The sequence below is a fragment of the Sabethes cyaneus genome, chromosome 3 (assembly GCF_943734655.1).
Source record: "Sabethes cyaneus chromosome 3, idSabCyanKW18_F2, whole genome shotgun sequence".
In the NCBI taxonomy this organism is placed as follows: domain Eukaryota; kingdom Metazoa; phylum Arthropoda; class Insecta; order Diptera; family Culicidae; genus Sabethes; species Sabethes cyaneus.
The window spans coordinates 136,063,270-136,082,436 of record NC_071355.1 but is presented as its reverse complement, the minus strand read 5'-3'; positions in this window follow the sequence as shown (position 1 = coordinate 136,082,436).

The following is a 19,167-nucleotide window of genomic DNA, read 5'->3' as shown; positions in this document are numbered from 1 at the left end:
GCCCTTCACCTGGCTCTGCTGCTGCTGCTGCATGACCTGGTTTAGGGCCGCCACCACCACCATCTCCGCCACCTGCTTCATTGCGTTGTTCTGGCATTGTGCCGCTCTTCGTTGGATTACCGCTTAGTAACCAACTAAACTATTGCTCTTAACGTACCCGGAACCGCTTGACCAGACACTCGTTTGAGTGTCGCCTAATTTTTGACTAATTAATTAATCACTCCGTTAGCTAAACGATTCCAATGGCTGAGATAACCACTAAATTCATATATATATATACAGCGAAATAGCTTTTTTCGTGTAAGCCGAAAAGTAACTTAAATTTTTGCTGCCGCGCAGGCTTAAGTACTAAACATGTCGTGTCTGTGAATGGCCGTGTTATTTATGCAGGTAGCATCGTATTGTTTTTTTCGGTCGTCCGTCGAGTCTCTCGCGCAATTGTACGGCGGGGATCATCTTCGCAGCAGCAACTGCAGAACTGGCTGTTTCTAAAATATTTAATTTGCACTGTTAACAATTGATTACCAACAGAAATTCAAAAATTGTGTATTTATTACTTACTAAACGTACTTAACCGGAGATGGCCAGTGATTATTCGCCACTATGCGTAGAAATCCCACAACAAAAATAGGGCCGAATGCAAAACAAAACACAAACTGCGTATAGGCTTTTCCATACAGAAGGGCCAAAGCACAAAATGAAAACTTTGTTGCCAGTTTTCACATAAGGCTTTTTCAAATTTGCTTTTTAAGACTCATAAAGTTTTCAAATCGCTATGATGTTTGGTATTATTATAGATACTTAAAAAAGCTTTAAATATAACCAAAAAACCAGTTTTTTTTATATTTTGCACTTGGGCCCTATTGAAATGTTGCTCTTGATTTGTTTTGTCCTATTACGTACAGACTTACAAACAACACAGTTACAATGTCTTACGTTAACCGAAAATGATAAAATTTAAATGCTGATTGCGTTTGTGAAAAATTTGTCCATGTTTGAACGGGCAAACACGAAGCAAGCTACCCTAGCATTCAGCTGATGAGCGAGAAAGAAATATTGTTGTTTTTCTCATCACTCTTGCGTTGACAGTTTTTTACGAGATTTCGTAAGAGTGTAAAAGAGCCCGCTTAGGCGCGCCCGGCAGAAATCGAACAAAAATCTGGCAGCGAAAAACTTTTTCTGCCAGACATTCTGCCGGATTTCTGGCCGCCGTCACCCGTGAAAACTAGCAGAAATGCAACAACCGTTTCGGGCAAAAATTTCGCCTAACGGTTTTGTTTTGATTTTTCTGCCCGAGTTCTGTTCGATTTCTGCCAGTCATATCGAACAGAACCGGTTCGGCTGATTTTCCTCTTTTGTATTATTTTTCATTATTAAAGATAGAATGTCATCATACAAATTATGTTAAACCGAATTTATATTTATTTTTCTAGCTTTTTATTTACATTATTATATTGTCAATTGCAAGGAAAATTGTACCATCCAAAGTGCGATATCGCTCATAAAAGTGCTATTTTGCATTAAATCGTTTCGGTATCTTCGGCGCACTTATTGCTTGGAAGATAACGAAAAAGTGCGCCGAAGATACCGAAACGATTTAATGCAGAATAGCACTTTTATGAGCGATATCGCACTTTGGATGGTACAATTTTCCTTGCAATTGACAATAAGCACACACACACTTAAAGCACATAAATGGCGCAAAAAAGAACACCGGTACAGGAAACAATTTTCTGAAAAAAGGTCTGGTTATAAATGTAGCACACTAAACAAAGCAAACATTTTTATGATTAGTTATAGATGCAGATTGTTTGATTTGTTTTGTGTGGCTATACGAACGAAAACTGAAGGTTTGCAAATATAAATTTGTAATTTTCTTACCTAGAATTGGAAACTGCAGCGAGCAGCGCGTGTCATCTTTTGTCACTTGTTATGACTTAAAGAGAATAAAGCGAAAAACGAAGAAGATGAACCGGTTCTGAATGTCAAATTCAGCCGGCGCCATATTGATTCTGTTCGATTTCTGCCAGGCATCCGAAATTTTCGTAAGCGGGAGATACTTTGACTGCGAGCAACCAGAACAGAGCTGCGCGCAACTGTTAGGCGCACAACTAAACCGACGAAAGAAAAATTTTAGATAATATTGCGCTCTTCACACTCAATTGGACTGCAAAGTTATTAAGTGCAACCTTCAAAACTGTGATGAAAAGTGTGCTACTGATAACATCGCTAGTAATCTTATATCGATAATACCATCAAACTTTATCGTTATGGAAGAATATCGAAAATTGGAGGGTTTAAAGTGAAATCTTCTTCTTGGTTTGTTATTATTTTAACATTTTTGTTCTATTTCTTACGTATTTTTGCTTATATTGCCATATTATCGTTATTAATTATTAACGATAACAAAACTTTATCAATAATCGTTATAGATTTTGACCGACATTTCCCATCATTACAACTCTCCCATCTGAGCTGACATTTGATTTAGCAGTGGCGCCAGTACCAGTTGTAGGGAAAGCAAATAGTATTTAATTTTTCATTTATTTCATATATGCTGCATATTTATTCAAGTTATGAATTATGCGTGGAATTATGTATTTAGAAACTATTTTTATATTATTCTTTGCGTCGATAACAACTCTACGTAAGCATTAGAATTGAAATAGAAATCAACCAAGATCCATGGTTTTTTCCCACGAAATTTTGGCAACTTTTCTCACCTACAAAATGTGTGACTGGACAAGTGTGTTCAAAATCCAACTTTCAATGCAAAGAGCAATAATCGCAATACCAATTCCAACACAGCGCGAGTGAAATCTCTCACTGCATTGGCAGCAACCATTCCATTTTGCCTACTACTCAGTGGATGCTAATCGTACACACAGCGCGCGCCGGCAGACAATAAAAAAAACAATAACCAGCACCGACGGCAACCGGCCGTGGCGGGATTAAAATAATAAAATTTAACCAAAATAAGTAGCAATTGCTACTGCACTTGTACTTTTTTTTTCCCCGTGTTGGGGACTTACCACCGCGACCATTATTTTGATCTATTGTGGTGTGTCCTCTTTTAATTTACGCCATGTCGTATCGGTGAGCTATCAAAGTTTGATGAGCCACCTCAACTACTGTCGGCATTTATCCCAATCAGGTGATGCATTTCGTATGAAATTTATCACCTGATTAGGAGCAGCATTCCAAATATCGCAGGGCCGAGTCAGCCCCTTATCAACCCAGGTAACCAATAAGCATTTCCAATGCAATTTAAAAGCAAGCCAATAAGCATTTAAGTTGCCTTAAATGCTACTTAAATGCTATTTTGGCAAAATATGCGGCTACTTTACTGCTAGCCCTCTTATAGTGCTGACAATGCTTATTTGCAGCTAGTTACCAACAAGAAGAATTTAAATAGAATTGTGTATGCCAATTTACAACAGTTATGCAGTCAAAAAGCTGACAAACAACAACCTGCAGTATAAAACGCCAGGGATGCTAATAAACGACAGATTTACTGCTTATTTTAATGCTTATTGGTTACCTGGGAAGATATCTACGTCGTTTATGATATAGTGCAACACAGTCGCACAACACATGTTCGGAGCTTTCAATTTCATGATTACAAAAGCGACAGTTAGCTTAATTAAGTTTACCGATGAGTTTCAGGTGGTACTTACAAGGACAATGTCCTGTTATCAAACCGGTGTATGTGCTCAAGTCGGGTTTTGAAAGGTTTAATAGTCTTTGTGATTGAAGAGCATTTGGCTCTATAAAACGTTTCGATTGCCGGGCATTCGAGGTAATATTCCAGTTAGCCTGTACCTTTAGTTTTTCCCAATTCCTAAGTTCCATTTTAAGGGCACATGAAGATAGTCCAAAAAAGGGTTCGGGTCCTATGAACTGCATAGATGATCCCTTCTTTGCCAATTGATCAGCGGTTTCGTTCCCTTTGATTCCGCAGTGACCAGGAACCCAATAGAGGTTGACCATATTGCGACAGGAAAGTTTTTCCAACAGTTTTATGCATTCCCACACCAGTTTAGAAGTGTGAGTTTTTGATTTCAAAGCATTCAATGCTGCTTGACTATCCGAGCAAATGCAGATATTTGCATTTTTGTAGTTTCTTTTTATGCATATCGATACACACTCTAGTATTGCATATATTTCTGCTTGAAATACAGTGGGATGTTTTCCCATTGCAACTGAAACGTTAATCCCTGGGCCTGTTATACCAGCACCTGCCATGTTATTTTGTCTTGATCCGTCTGTGTAGAACACCAGTGATCCTGAGCGAAAGTTTGGTTCTCTGGCATTCCAATCAGAGCGAGTAAAATCAAGAACACGAAATTTGTGACCGAAGTAGTTACGCTTAGGCATATGATCTTCGTTCATTAATATTAAGGGATTTACGGAAAACTCTTTGAGAATACTCAAGTGTCCAACGAGATCACCATCGAAGAACCTCATGGATCGCTTGAGCCTCAAAGCACTTTTCATAGCATCCAATTGGATGAATTGATGTAGAGGAAGAAGATTGAGTAGAGCTTCTAAGGCTTTAGAGGGAGTGCTACACATAGCTCCTGTTATGGAGATGGTAGCAAGCCTTTGTAACTTGTTCAACTTAATTTGAGCCGTTTTTTGTTTTGTTTTCGGCCACCAGATAAGCGATGCATAAGTGATTCTGGGTTTAACTATTGCTGAGTATATCCAGTAAATCATATTTGGTTTAAGACCCCATTTTTTGCCGAAGGTTCTTTTACAGACCCAAAAAGCATTTATTGCTTTACTTGTTTGTTGTTCGATATGCGTGTTCCAACAAAGTTGTTTATCTAAGGTAACGCCCAAATACTTGACATCTGTAGATAGAGACAACTTAACGTCTCCTAGTTTTAGATCAGTGAAAGACACTTTGCGTCTTTTAGTAAATGGCACAATTGTTGTTTTCGTAGGATTTATGCTCAATCCCTCGCTTTTGCACCATGATAATGTGAAGTTTAATGCGCTTTGCATTCTATCAGAGATGATAGTATCGTACTTTCCGCGGACTATGATAACAATATCATCCGCAAATCCGATTGTTTCAAATCCTTTGTGCTTCAGTTTAACGAGAAGATCATCAACTACTAAAGACCACAAAAGAGGGGATAGGACACCCCCTTGAGGACAGCCTTTGACAGCTATTACTTTTACTTCTGTGTCTCCAAGATTGGCTGATATTTCTCTGCTTGATAGCATTTCCACAACCCAATTGATTATACTTACATTGAAGCCACGATTTCTCATGGCATTCTTCATCGATAGGAAGGATGCATTATCAAAAGCACCTTCAATATCAAGAAATGACGCTAAAAGTATTTCTTTGGTAGCGAAAGATTTTTCTATTTTTGTTACAAGAGTGTGAAGAGCTGTTATCGTTGCACTTGTACTTATCCTGATTTAAATCACTTTATGTACACTTTTGATACGAAATATCTAATGTGCACGCAAAATTTCACACGTAATTGGTTGAAAATAATCACAGCACTTTATAAACAAACTATGATGTTCGCCATTTCGTCAAACGTAAAAAAAATTATTTTACTCTGCAGAGTAAAAATCAAATTGCTGTAAATTGCTTATTTCTGGGAATTAATGAACAAAAAAATTATTGGCGAGTAGGTGATAAGTGTTATAGGTACTTCAAGGTAAAAAAGAGAAATTGCTATAAAAAAATTGGAAACTGGTCGATTTTTATCAAGAAACCGACCCCGCCAATTGGGGGGGTTGGGCACTAACATCAACTTTTTTTGGTAATTTGACAAAGTGTTGTTTCCGTTTTATTTATTGATTGTTTTCGAGTTTAAGCTAAAAGTTATTGTTATAGGACTTGTTAGCTTATTTTATATGCCATGAAAAATACACAAACATGCGGTGGCATTAAGGGGACATGAACAACAATTTTTTTTGAAAAAATCATAACTTTTTTATTTTAGATTTTGATTTTGCAGTCTTTTCCGCTTATTTTGATACTAAATTTGTAATGATTCGACTGCGGGAAGTGGTCAAAAAACGATCATACACATAAGCATTCCAGTGCGGCGTGGAACAACCTCGGCGGAATAACACGCCACTCCTGAAAAACCATGATTTTTAAACTTTATGTACCGTTTTCTCAGAAACTATACAACGTATCGGAACAAACTTTTTTTGCTTTGTTGGTAGTAGCTTGGCAAAGACTTTTATAACTTTTCAGTTTCGTAAACAAAATGCAGGTAGGGGAAAACGAAAAAGAAGTGAAATAGATGCCTGAAAAAAAAATTTGTCTTCTTTTTCTTTTTGCTCTGGCTGTGTTTCGTTTACAAACCTCAAAAGTTATAAAAGTCTAACAAAACAAAAAAAAGTTTGTTCCAATACGTTGTGTAGTTTCTGAGAAAAAGGCACATAAAGGTTGAAAATCGTGCTTTTCCAGGAGCGGTGTTTTATTCCGCCGAAGTTGTTCCACGCCGCACTGGAATGCTTATGTGTATGATCGTTTTTCGGCCACTTCCCGTGGTCGGATCATTACAAATTTAGTATCAAAATAAGCGGAAAAGACTGCAGAATCGAAATCTGGAATAAAAGAATAGGGATTTTTTTTCAAAATTTTTAGTCTTTCATGTCCCCTTAATATGGAAGGAGAATTTATAGGTCTTATCACCTAATTTTCAGTGCGCCTTTTTGACGAGCTGCAATATGGCGCTTTATAGCTATATCACAAAACATTTTCCCATTTTAATGGTATTTGAATACCATGACCCTATAACCAAGAAACAGATTCAATGAAACCCGGCGAATTTTGCAGTTTAACGACAAAATCTTTATAATCAAGACAATTATTCAAAATGGGATCTATCATAGACCATTTTAACCGCAAGTTTTAATCTATACCACTCAATAAGTTTGTGTTAATGAACAAATGTGTACAACAAAAATGAAAAACCAAGTTTATCAAACAAATCACATAAATGGGGATTTAAGTTTCATGTTCTATCAGACTTCAATGGTTTTTCAATGGTTACAGTTTCAAAGCATATTATGGTGTAGAAGATAACGTGGTATATCCAGTAGAGATGGTCGGGTAGCGGAAAATTTGCCCGAAACCCGCACCCGTACCCGTACCCGCCGGGTTCGGGTCGGGTTCGGGTATTGAAAAATAATAATTTGCGGGTTCGGGTAGGGTACGGGTTCTTAATTTTTGTTTTTGAAACCGGGTACGGGTCTGGTCGGGTATCTCTATTGACCACATTTAACACTAAAGATGGTCGGGTACCCGGGCCCGTCCCGTACCCGACGGGTTGTGGTCGGGTTCGGGTATCAAAAATAATAAATTTGCGGGTTCGGGTCGGGTACGGGTCTTTAATTTTTTTCTTGATCGGGTACGGGTCGGGTCCGGGTATTCAAATTTTCATACCCGACCATCTCTAATATCCAGGCATCCCGACTTAGAAGCAGCTACTAGAGAGCCTTAGAGAGTCGCCATCTGAAACAAATAATCTAGCAACAATGCAGCTGCGTATGTCAGTGTTGCCGCACGCACAGATTATTCTGTGATCAACAGACATTTGGAATAAATAACTTTTATAAAATCTGGATATGTAATTGCTTTTCGTGATAATTTTACCACAGTTAATGGCCGTACCGTAAATAGTTATGCTGCTGTTGTCTGTTATTGCTAATTCTTTTGAGAACCAGCGATTTAAATTGAAGATTTTGAGTTTCTCGATGCTACATAAAATAAAGCTTTCATTTTTAATAATTCATAAAAAGCTGCTAAAAATTTAGAAAAATCTGCTCAAAAAATGCTCTTGATTTGAGATGGCGTCTCTCGATATTTAACAGGCTCTCTAGTCGTTACTCTTTTTAAGGCTCTCTAATCGGTGTTTTGACAAGTCTCCTGTTCGATTGGACTTACTTTTGACAACTGATTCTGTTCGATTGGAATTTTCGGTTTAAGATGGCGACTCTCTAAGGTTCTCTAGCAGCTACTAATGTTGTTGCTCGCCTTTCTAAAATTTTACCGGATTTTAAAAATCATATTTTTCGATAATTATTATACGATATTACCTTTGATTTTATATTTGTTTGGAGATTCAATGATGCATTCAAGCTGGAAGTCAAGTCTAGTTTCCCTTCGCAAGACGCTTCGTTTAAGAAGCATACATCGCCGCATAAAGCTGACGAAGTACAAGACGCTATTCAGACAGGTAGTCCTCTACACACCTGAGACAGTAGCTTTGCTTACGGAAGAAATTCGTGCGCGTATTTGAACGAAAGGTGTAGCGGACTATTTTAGGCGGAGTATAAACTCATATCACAGCTGGGTATGAAATGGGGAAGGCAAATGAGGAAGCGTCCGACATGCTCCAGCCATCTCAAGCCCCTTCCTAGCGCCTCCACGTGGCCTTACCCGGTAATGCTCTATTGAGTAGCCAAGCTAGGGGGTGCGGTGATGGGTGGTTCCCGGCTGCCTGATCTCAAAACTGTGGGTTTGGATGACGACTGAGCCACAGGACCTTGTTAGTAGGTAAGCTTAACATAAGTAATTTTAATGATTTGTTTCGTTTTAGCTCATGAAGGAAGCACCTCCTACTATACAGTGAAAACTCGGGCCGAAGAAAGTTTAAATAATGCTCATGGATACCAGAAGAAAAAATTAATTAAAGAATTAATAATGGAAGCACTCATGTAAACTCAAATGATGCAACTCTATTCCATTCAAAGGACTGCTGGTGAGATTGTTCTGTTTTTGTCTATATGTCTTCATATAATGTATATTCATATAACATATATTTTATTACATTGTCATATACCATCATTATCGTAAAGGGGAAGGAGCATCAGGGCATCGAATAAATCGAAGACTGGATGAGGGATGTGGTAACCAGCCCAAGTCATATAAGGTCGGAGAGGATTTTGACGCGCCCTTCTAGCACACAAATCATCACGCAAGATAAGTTTGTACGGCGAAGTTATGTATCTAGAAACCGGAAGTCTATGCTGGAAGGAGTGTCTTATATTCCCATGGAATCATATAAGCGACATTGCTTATAGATCCACCCAACCCCTTTTGGTCCTTCACGAACAGCATTGACATGAAAGTTGCTAGGTAGATAAATTCGATTCTGCAGTAATGCTACCTGCATACAATGGGAAACCCTTGAGGTGATGGTGGCTTCCCAGTAAACCATTTGGTTTGTATATCTCGATTGCAACTGAGGTATACGAAATCATATCTGAACGAAAAAGTTATATTTCACGCCATATAAGAACATATATGTACCAAAGTGGAGGCGATATACGTGCGAAAATTTTGACAACTATTTGTAATTATATTTTGCGCAGTTTTTATAACACGCAACTAAATACTCCTGAATATATGATTAAGATATAATCAAATATTGCAATCGTCTATCCTGCTTTATAATTCACAGTCATGAATTGTATATGAAGACACGCACGACTGCAAAACAACTTATTGTTCACTTCGATTTGACATACTCAAATCATTATACAATTCCAATGTGAAATTGATATGAAAACGATTTAATGTGAACTTTCTATTACGATTTTGTGTTATCTGGGTTCCCCCATACATACACATACATACATACCGTATAAACTCATATCGCAGCTGTTAGTCTGGTCTGTTCTCTGTGCTAAAAGCACTGACGAACTGACGTGACACGGGCGTTATTTTTTGACTTAGAAGATCTTGCAAGCAAACGACCACTTGCTTACAAGCGAGCACTTGCTTTGTGCTCCTAGTAAGTTTTTTATTTTTTCGTGTCGATCACACATAGTTAGTGAATGACATTCTTCCAAACCTGTTTTCTACTTTTTCAAGATAAATAGCGATTCGTTGTGCAGATGGTGTTACTGTTTAACGTATTTTAATTCAAATTTTTATATATCTATACCTATAAAAAAGGATTTCTCTGTCTGTCCCTATGTTCCTTTTAGCATCGAAAACTACTGAACCGATCGGCGTGAAAATTTGCATGTAGGGGTTTTTGGGGCTACGGAAGGTTCTCTCGATGGCAGAAGTCCCCTCCCCCACTAAGAAAGGGGGCTCCCATACAAATCTATGCCTAAAAAAATTGATTTCTGTCTGGTTTATGTTCCTTACAGATTCGAAAACTATTGAACCGATCAGAGTGAAAATTTGCATGTAGAGGTTTTTGGTGCCAGAGAAGATTCTTATGATGGTTAGAGACCCCTCCACCCACCAACAGGGGGGCTCCCATACAAATCTATACCTATAAAAATGGCTTTCTGTCTATCTGCCCGAATGTTCCTTAAAGAGTCGAAAACAACTGAACCGACCGGCGTGAAAATTTGCATATAGGGGTTTTTGGGGCCAGGGAAGGTTCTTATGATGGTTAGAGACCCCTCCTCCCATACAAATGAAACACAAATTTCTGCATAACTCGAAAATTAATCAAGCAAATGGAACAAAATTTTACATGTGGATGTTTTTGGAGACAAGAATGATTTCTATTGTGAATTGAAACCTTTCCCTAATTTAGGAGGCGGGGCTCCTATACAAATGAAATACAAATTTACTCATAGCTCGAGAATTAATTAATCAAATGGAACCATATTTGGCATGTGGGTGTTTTTGGAGGAATGAAATTATTCTATGATGAATTAGGACCCCTTACCTTTTTAGGAGGGGGGGCTCCCATACAAATGAAATATAGATTTCTTCATAACTCGAGAACTAATCAAGCAAATGGAACAAAATATGACATGTGGGTATTTTCGGAGACAAGAATGATTTCTATTGTGAATTGAAACCTTTTCCTAATTTAGGAGGCGGGGCTCCTATACAAATGAAATACAAATTTCCTCATAACTCGAGAACTAAATGATCAAATGGAACCATATTTGGCATGTGGCTGTTTTTGGAGGCATGAATGTTTTCTATGATGATGGCTCTCATACAAATGAAATACACAAATTTCCTCATAACTCGAAAAGTAATCAAGCAAATGGAACCAAATTTGGCATGTGGGGGGTTTTGGAGGCAGGAATTTTTTTAATGATGGTTTGAGACTCCTCACCCCTGTGGTAGGGGGATAAGGACTATCATACAAATAAAACAGAAATTTTTGCGTAACTCAAAAACTAATCGAACTCGAGAAATTTTAGACTCTTTCATAAAACATTAATCAATAACAGTAAACCAGTAAAAACTATCAATAGTAACATTAGATAATACAGCGCGAGACGGCCACAGGCCGCGAGTGTTGCCGGCCACTGCGGGGGGCAGCCCCCCGTAGAGATCACCTCTATCTAGGTTTATTATTTTCCTAGATCTAGTGACCTCTATTACTTTCCTTCAGATGGGTCACCCCTGCGAAATGGTATTTTCTATGAAAAGATTTTCCGTGAAATGGTACATCCCGCGTAAGGCTTTTCGCGGAATGGTATTCTGCGGAACTCTATATTCCGCGTTATGGTCAACCGAGAATTGGTGTTCCACAAAATGGTATTCGGCGAAATGGTTTGTAATGATGACAAATATTTAAATGCTATCCGCTTTATTTCATCAGGCTAAGAAATGGGAGGAGTTGTTTTCTACTTTACTGTGAGGAAAATTTGTATGATAAAACACCCATGAACTCCCAAGAAACTTGCAAAACTCAAGATTGCGACAAAGGTCATCCTAGATTCACGATTTATGTACAACACAGTTTAATTTGCGGCAATACGAAGTTTGTCGGGCCAGCTAGTATCTTATATATAAAAATGGATTTGTATCTGTCTGTCGGAATGTTCGTTATAGAATCGAAAACTACTGAACCAATCGGCGTGAAAATTTGCATGTAAAGGTTTTTGGGGCCAGGGAAGGTTCTTATGATAGTTAGAGACCCCTCCCCCTACTAAGATGGGGGGGGGGCTCCCATACAAATGAAACACAAATTTCTGTATAACTCGAGAACTTGGTGTCGCTGAGCGGCGTAATAGGTATCTCCAAGAGATGGCGACAACCATGCTTCTAGATGCGAAATTGGACCATAGGTACTGGGGTGAAGCAGTGCTTACAGCTGCCTACCTGCAGAATCGGCTACCGTCGAGATCGATTGATATCAGGGGCCATCCATATACCACGTGGACAGCTTAGAGGGGGGTGGGGGGTATGAAAATGTCCACGCTTGTCCACGGAAGGGGGGGAGGGGGTACGAAAAATGTCCACGTGGACAAGTTTTTTTTTCATGCAATAGAAATTAGAAACAACTCAATAGAACTGCAATAGAAATTTTTTTACAACTCTTTCCTTCTTTGGGAAATGATAAATGTAACGGAAGAATCCACGAGTATTACCCAGTCACGTGACTCATTTATCACATAGGTCGCACTTGCGCCAAATGATTGCATTTTGCCTCAAAATCAAATGCAGATCGCCAAAAAAAGGGCTTCCATGGATAACCTATTTCCAAAAGGCTTCGCCTTCAAAAAATTTTACGAATCATATTGCGTCGAAAAGGTCTTGTGTTGCGTTGAAGTAGACGGCCAAGCTGAGATGTTCTGGATAAAGATACTCTAGACAAAGATACTCTGAACAGAGAAGAATCGTCAAGCGAAAGTCAAGCTATCAGCTTTCTTGCAGTCGATAATAATTTGCAGTAGGCAAGATCATAAGAATTAAGGTCCCTAACACCTTGCATACGAATTTTAATACGCTGCGGAAATTTTACGGAAAATCCATGGAAAAACTCAAATTTCCGCAACGCCTAAAAAGCCGTATGAATTGTGTCGCGGCCTTTAGACTGGCGCTTCCTTTCACGTCAGCTTTTTGATAAATACTGCATAAATCAAGTTGAAAACAAAATTTAGAACAATGCATTTCTGTTTTGTTAAATTTGACATAAGAAAAAAAAATGTCCACGTGGACAAACAGGGGAGGGGGGTGGGGGTTGAGGGAATGTCCACGCTTGTCCACGGAGGGGACGGGGGGGTTGAAAATTGGTATTTTTCTGTCCACGTGGTATCTGGATGGCCCCTCACTCCTTTCGACAAATGGCACGGAAGGAAGCCCAAGTTGGATCACTTGCGGGTGTACGGTAGTAGTGCGTGGGTCCATGTTCCGGGCGTTAAACGCGGCAAATTCGATAGCAGAGCTAAGAAATTAGTCTTCATTGGCTACTCCGACCAGCATAAGGCTTATCGATTTGTTGATTTAGCAACGCAGGAAGCCACTATCAGTCGTGATGCACGGTTTCTCGAAATGAACAAAACGGAAGTTCGAGATAGTGGAAAGGATGATACGAGCGTAGAAAGCGATATTCCGTTCACACCAGCGAGTCAGCTAGAACAGGTAGGAATAGCTGAACAAGAGGATGGTGATTCGGTGCAAGGCGAAGAGCATGAAGAACCGTATGATGAAGAATACGATGAGTGTGAAGAATACGTTGTGGCCCAGATAACACAAAATCGTAACAGAAAGTTCACATTAAATCGATTTCATGTCAATTTCACATTGGAATTGTATAATGATTAGAGTATGTCAAATCGAAGTGAACAATAAGTTGTTTTGCAGTCGTGCGTGTCTTCATATACGATTCATGACTGTGAATTATAAAGCAGTATAGACGATTGCAATATTTGATTATATCTTAATCATATATTCAGGAGTATTTACCCAGTAAACCATTTGGTTTGTATATCTCGATTGCAACTGAGGTATACGAAATCATATCTGAACGAAAAAGTTATATTTCACGCCATATAAGAACATATATGTACCAAAGTGGAGGCGATATGCGTGCGAAAATTTTGACAACTATTTGTAATTATATTTTGCGCAGTTTTTATAACACGCAACTAAATACTCCTGAATATATGATTAAGATATAATCAAATATTGCAATCGTCTATCCTGCTTTATAATTCACAGTCATGAATTGTATATGAAGACACGCACGACTGCAAAACAACTTATTGTTCACTTCGATTTGACATACTCAAATCATTATACAATTCCAATGTGAAATTGATATGAAAACGATTTAATGTGAACTTTCTATTACGATTTTGTGTTATCTGGGTAGTTGCATGTTATAAAAACTACGCAAAATAGAATTACAAATAATTGTCAAAATTTTCGCACGTATATCGCCTCCACTTTGGTACATATATGTTCTTATATGGCATGAAATATAACTTTTTCGTTCAGATATGATTGCGTATATCTCAGTTGCAATCGAGATATACAAACCAAATGGTTTACTGGGTGGACGATGAACTTGTACAAGATCCCTTGGCAATCAAAAGTGAACCAATAAATGACATTGACGATTCAATGGGTGATGATCAAGTGAGTGAAACGGTTGACAAGCATAAAAACCGTGGTAAACTACCGAATCGATATTCGGATTTTGTAGTGGGAGCTGCTACAACGATGGTGAAAGAGCCAGTGTCTTATGACGAAGCGATTCGATGTATGGAACGTGATTCCTGGAAGCAGGCGATGGATGATGAAATCCGATCACACGAGCGTAATGGTACCTGGGAACTTACGGATCTGCCAGCCGGAAAGAAAGTCGTAGGAAGTCGCTGGGTATTCAAGGCGAAGTATAATGAAGCAGGACAGTTGGTTCGTTTCAAGGCTCGGGTTGTGGCACAGGATCATGTACAAAAATACGGTGTCGATTACGACGTGGTATTTGCTCCCGTTACTCCTCATGCGACTTTGCGAACCCTGTTGGTGATTGCAGGACGAGATAGGTTGTGCTTGAAACATTTTGACATCAAGACAGCATATTTGTACGGTGACATTCAAGAAGTCTACATGTGGCAGCCACCTGGCTATGTGGCTCGTGCACCAGAAAGAAAAGTGTGTCGACTACGAAGAAGCATCTATGGGCTCAAGCAATCCGCCCGCTGCTGGAACAAAAATGTCCAGCGTGCTGAAAACGATGGGATTCTCTGCAGGCTTCGCAGACCCCCGTTTGTTTATTGCGACACGAAATGGACGAAAGGTATAATTACTTGTGTACGTTGACAATTTATTAGTCGGATGCGCAGTTGAGGAGGAGGTTACGCGTGTTTACGAAGAGTTGAATAAGCACTTTGAGGTGAACTGGCTTGGTGATCCAAACTATTTTTTGGGTCTGGAGATCCACAGAGAAGCTAATGGAGTGTTTAACCTGAGTGTTCAGCAGTACATACGCAAGCTGATTCAAACTCTGGGATTGGAGAATGCAAAGGTAGCGCGTACTCCAATGGATCAAGGGTATCTGAAAGTAAACGATAAAGGAGAAGCCTTTGCGGACAATACAAAGTACCGTAGCATTGTGGGAGCCCTCATGTACATCGCGACTTTTGCTCGCCCAGACATTGCGGCAAGTACCTCGATCCTGGGAAGATACTTTGAAAACCCGAAGCAATCCGATTGGATAGCGGCAAAGCGAGTGGCCCGTTATCTCAAAGGGACAATTGATTAGCAGTTTTTTTAATTAAGATAATAATTTACAATATTTCCTTACATACTAAAATTAAAAACTAAATCCAAATTTTCCAAACGTTTTTCTAAAGATTGATCTCTGATTGTTTACTTCTTAGAATGTTTTTAAAAACAAATAACGATGCATTTTTGTAGTGAATCATATTATAGCCTGTTACCTCTGATACAATCCAATAAGCTGTTTTCAATTGTTTGTTTCCGTTTGCTATATACATGTTCAGTACTTCTGTTGAGTTTCCTACTCGTACTTTTAATTTGTTTTTAACTATATTTTCTACCCACATCCACACTTCTTGCAGTTGAAGCTTGGCGGCCTGCAAGCTAGAAGTATTTGCGGATTCTGATTGGGCCGGTGATCCCAAGACCAGGAAGTCTACTGCCGGAAGTCTTGTTTTTGGGAGGAGGAGCTATTTCGTGGGCCAGCCCGCGTCAGAACTATCAGCTTGTCCTCGATGGAAGCGGAATATGTCTCGCTTGGCGAGGTGTGTCCAGAGGTGTTGTGGACAAGGCGTCTACTTCAGTACTTCGGCGAGAAGCAGACTGGTGCGACTTTGGTGCACGAAGACAACCAGGAATGTTTGAATTTTGTGCAATCCGAAAGAGGGAGCAAGAGGTCGAAGCAGATTGAGACTAAAGAGTGCTTTATCCGTGATTTGGTTGAACGCGATGCTGTGTATTTCAAGTACTGCCCAACCGAAGATATGAGGGCGGATATTTACAAAACCTCTTGGTGTGGTTAAGCACACCCGATTTGTTGAATTGACTTGGACTCGTGGCAAACCGAGGGCATACCGTTGAGAAGTGTTAGTTTATACAACGGTGTACCCCTCGATTCTACCGTGTGGGTAATACCGCACCTTATCACTATATGTCGACTAACATTTGAAAGGGCCGGATAAGCCAACTGTCAAACAGAACGAGTGAGAATTCATTTTCACATGCTGCTCCAGCAAAAGATAACTCTCACTCGCTCTGTTTGACAGTTGGCTTATCCGCCCCTTTCAAATGTTGGTCGACATATGTACGTTGTCATCATTACAGTTCAACAAACCGATTAAACGTTTTCACAACGACGACGCGCGCATGGTGAGTTAAACTAGGTTATCTAGTTTTCACAGCTTGTAGAACAGAAGTGCGCGGAGCGTTTGGCTAGCAACCATCGATGTTGTTTATCACATTCAAAAGTTTTCGCTTTGAAAATTTCGGTGATCGTCAAGGGTAACCCAGCGGGGGTGATAAATAAATTTGAACATCAGAAAACCTCTCTTGACTAACCTTGGATGCGCGTTTGATATTTCGGTACGAATATTCCTGTTTAATTTCGTTGCTTATTCCTCCGGATTACGTGATTCCACTTCGTAACATACATCTGTCCTCACAAATTTTCCATTAGTTATGTGCGGATTATTTTGAATGTATACCGCACGCACACTTCGCCGCGTATACGTATACGCAGCACAGAGAACAGACTACCAGGTAATTGACAAAAAGTGTGTAAAGGGTTTTTATGTAATCTACAAGTAATCCTTCAATAGAGCACCCCTCGAGCAGTAAGTGGCAAACTAAATCTTGATGTCGCTGCCGTCGCTGCTATGTATTGCGATTATTATCTAAAATTTTTCTTTCGTCGGTTTAGTTGTGCGCCTAACAGTTGCGCGCAGCTCTGTTCTGGTTGCTCGCAGTCAAAGTATCTCTTTTACACTCTTACGAAATCTCGTAAAAAACTGTCAACGCAAGAGTGATGAGAAAAACAACAATATTTCTTTCTCGCTCATCAGCTGAATGCTAGGGTAGCTTGCTTCGTGTTTGCCCGTTCAAACATGGACAAATTTTTCACAAACGCAATCAGCATTTAAATTTTATCATTTTCGGTTAACGTAAGACATTGTAACTGTGTTGTTTGTAAGTCTGTACGTAATAGGACAAAACAAATGTTATCTAAGCAAAGAATGAGAGCATAAACATAAAAAACTTACACGTGCTTACACTGTCAATAATATATGATTTACCTTTGCGCACAACTATATTAAACTGGAAAACGAAATATTTTCTCGGGAAGCACAATAACTCCAGCACAAAGAAATATTGATAAAGGTACATGCATATTTTTTGATGCGTTTGGCAAACTATTTCTGGAGGGCGCTACCGACAGATTTTACACACAAAAAATCGATTACTACCTTCGAGCCTGTTAATCTGTTCTCTGTGTACGCAGTTCGTTTGCATCTCCAATTTTTTTTTCGTTGCGAAAATTTTTTCACGATGCATACAAACCGCATAAAACAGACTACCAGGTAATCGACAAAAAGTGTGTAAAAGGTTTTTATGTAATCTACGAGTAATCCTTCAATAGAGCACCCCTCGAGCAGTAAGTGGCAAAAGGCAAACTATAAACACAGAGAACAGATTAACAGGCTCGAAGGAAGTAATCGATTTTTTGTGTGTAAAATCTTTCGGTAGCGCCCTCCAGAAATAGTTTGCCAAACGCATTAAAAAATATTCATGTACCTTTATCAATATTTCTTTGTGCTGGAGTTACATAGCAGCGATGGCAGCGACATCAAGATTTAGTTTGCCACTTACTGCTCGAGGGGTGCTCTATTGAAGGATTACTCGTAGATTACATAAAAACCTTTTACACACTTTTTGTCAATTACATGGTAGTCTGTTCTCTGTGCTATAAACACAGAGAACAGATTAACAGGCTCGAAGGAAGTAATCGATTTTTTGTGTGTAAAATCTGTCGGTAGCGCTCTCCAGAAATAGTTTGCCAAACGCATTAAAAAATATTCATGTACCTTTATCAATTTTTCTTTGTGCTGGAGTTACATAGCAGCGATGGCAGCGACATCAGGATTTAGTTTGCCACTTACTGCTCGAGGGGTGCTCTATTGAAGGATTGCTCGTAGATTACATAAAAACCTTTTACACACTTTTTGTCAATTACCTGATGGTAGTCTGTTCTCTGTGCTATAAACACAGAGAACAGATTAACAGGCTCGAAGGAAGTAATCGATTTTTTGTGTGTAAAATCTGTCGGTAGCGCCCTCCAGAAATAGTTTGCCAAACGCATCAAAAAACATCCATGTACCTTTATCAATATTTCTTTGTGCTGGAGTTACATAGCAGCGATGGCAGCGACATCAAGATTTAGTTTGCCACTTACTGCTCGAGGGGTGCTCTATTGAAGGATTACTCGTAGATTACATAAAAACCTTTTACACACTTTTTGTCAATTACCCGGTAGTCTGTTCTCTGTGCTATAAATCTTGATGTCGCTGCCATCACTGCTATGTAACTCCAGCACAAAGAAATATTGATAAAGGTACATGGATATTTTTTGATGCGTTTGGCAAACTATTTCTGGAGGGCTCCACCGACAGATTTTACTCACAAAAAATCGATTACTTCCTTCGAGCCTGTTAATCTGTTCTCTGTGTACAAACCAGTCGCACATTAGCAATCCTTATGATTCCATGCATTTAAAGTAGCTGTTAAAATGCCGTCAACGCCAACGTACGTATTCTGCGCCAGCCTACTTTTTTCAAAGGTGCATAGTAATCATTGCTATTGGAAACCCCTTGATCAATAGGTAGTAATTTTTCGCTGCGATGCGTTGTAATCACTCTTATTGGAAACCCCTTGCTGACAGAAATTTTGACAGTGTAATCTTTCTTTCT